The sequence below is a fragment of the Lolium perenne genome, unplaced genomic scaffold (genome assembly GCF_019359855.2).
Source record: "Lolium perenne isolate Kyuss_39 unplaced genomic scaffold, Kyuss_2.0 unplaced57, whole genome shotgun sequence".
NCBI classification, from domain to species: Eukaryota; Viridiplantae; Streptophyta; class Magnoliopsida; order Poales; family Poaceae; genus Lolium; species Lolium perenne.
In genome coordinates this window covers 120,001-122,500 of record NW_027249015.1, presented here as the reverse complement: position 1 = coordinate 122,500, position 2,500 = coordinate 120,001, and positions in this window count along the sequence as shown.

Sequence of the window (2,500 nt, the reverse complement as noted above, 5' to 3'; positions counted from 1 at the left end):
AAATCGACAAACGACCCCGAGAACAAAAGGCGGGGGGGCGCGCGGCGGTCGAGATACGGTGAAAAACCATGGCGCGCCAACCAAAACGACGGTACCGCTGAAAACGGCTAAGTCGGGCCGACGCCGAACGCCCAACGACACGGAGCGAATAGTCGGGTGGGCGCGCGCTGGTCGGGATACGGTGAAAACCATGGCGCCGCAGCCAATACGACGGAATCGGCTAAAAACGGCTAAGTCGGGCCGACGTCTGAAACCGTCCAACGACGCCGAGCGTACAGTCGGTTGGGCGCGCGGCGGTCGGGTTACGGTGAAAACCATGGCGCCGCAGCCAATACGACGGAATCGGCTAAAAACGGCTAAGTCGGGGCGACGTCGGAAATCGTCTAACGACACGGTGAACTATAGTCGGGTGGGCGCGCGGCGGTCGAGATACGGTGAAAAACCATGGCGCGCCAACCAAAACGACGGTCACGTCAAAACACGGCAAAGTCGGTCAGTCGTCGGAAAACGTCCAAAGACGCCGAGCGTACCGTCGGGTGGGCGCGCGCTGGTCGGGTAACGGTGAAAACCATGGCGCCGCAGCAAATACGACGGAATCGCTAAAAACGCCAAGTCGGGCCGACGCCGGAAAACGCCCAACGACGCCGAGCGCATAGTCGGGTGGGCGCGCGCTGGTCGGGTAACGGTGAAAACCATGGCGCCGCAGCCAATACCACGGAATCGCAAAAAAACCCACAAGTCACGCCGACGTCGGACAACGTCCAACGACGCCGAGCGAACAGTCGGGTGGGCGCGCGCTGGTCGGGTAACGGTGAAAACCATGGCGCCGCAGCAAATACGACGGAATCGCTAAAACGGCCAAGTCGGGCCGACGCCGGAAAACGCCCAACGACGCCGAGCGCATAGTCGGGTGGGCGCGCTGGTCGGGTAACGGTGAAAACCATGGCGCCGCAGCCAATACGACAGAATCGCTAAAAACGCCAAGTCGGTCCGACGCCGGAAAACGCCCAACGACGCCGAGCGCATAGTCGGGTGGGCGCGCTGGTCGGGTAACGGTGAAAACCATGGCGCCGCAGCCAATACGACGGAATCGCTAAAAACGGCTAAGTCGGGCCGACGCCGGAAAACGCCCAACGACGCCGAGCGCATAGTCGGGTTGGCGCGCGCTGGTCTGGTAACGGTGAAAACCATGGCGCCGCAGCCAATACGACGGAATCGCTAAAAACGCCAAGTCGGGCCGACGCCGGAAAACGCCCAACGACGCCGAGCGCATAGTCGGGTGGGCGCGCGCTGGTCGGGTAACGGTGAAAACCATGGCGCCGCAGCCAATACGACGGAATCGCTAAAAACGCCAAGTCGGTCCGACGCCGGAAAACGCCCAACGACGCCGAGCGCATAGTCGGGTGGGCGCGCGCTGGTCGGGTAACGGTGAAAACCATGGCGCCGCAGCCAATACGACGGAATCGCTAAAAACGCCAAGTCGGGCCGACGCCGGAAAACGCCCAACGACGCCCAGCGACAGTCGGGTGGGCGCGCTGGTCGGGTAACGGTGAAAACCATGGCGCCGCAGCCAATACGACGGAATCGCTAAAAACGCCAAGTCGGGCCGACGCCGGAAAACGCCCAACGACGCCCAGCGCATAGTCGGGTTGGCGCGCGCTGGTCGGGTAACGGTGAAAACCATGGCGCCGCAGCCAATACGACGGAATCGCTAAAAACGCCAAGTCGGGCCGACGCCGGAAAACGCCCAACGACGCCGAGCGACAGTCGGGTGGGCGCGCGCTGGTCGGGTAACGGTGAAAACCATGGCGCCGCAGCCAATACGACGGAATCGCTAAAAACGCCAAGTCGGTCCGACGCCGGAAAACGTCCAACGACGCCGAGCGTACAGTCGGGTGGGCGCGCGCTGGTCGGGTAACGGTGAAAACCATGGCGCCGCAGCCAATACGACGGAATAGGATAAAAACTCACAACTCGGGCCGACGTCGGAAAACGTCCAACGACGCCCAGCGTACAGTCGGGTGGGCGCGCGCTGGTCGGGTAACGGTGAAAACCATGGCGCGGCAGCCAATACGACGGAATCGGCTAAAAACGGCCAAGTCGGGCCGACGGCGGAAAACGTCCAACGACGCCGAGCGTACAGTCGGGTGGGCGCGCTGGTCGGGTAACGGTGAAAACCATGGCGCCGCAGCCAATACGACGGAATCGGCTAAGCCTGGCAGGCCATTTCTCTGCCGCGGCAACAGTGTAGGGCTCCTTCACAAGCTGACAGGCAGGGGTCCCAGGGGGGGCTAAGTTCCCCAGGTATATTGGGGGGGGGCTGGCATCCCTCCCTGTCAAGTTGTGGGTTCGTCCCACAACTTTTCTACGCCCGTCACGTAGCAACTATACGTTGCCGTGGCGTGTCACGCGGGGACGTTTACGGTGCCGCGTGACAGTCACGTGCGACGTCTATCGTTGCCACGTGACGTGTCCGAATTTGAGAACAACCGTGAACAGG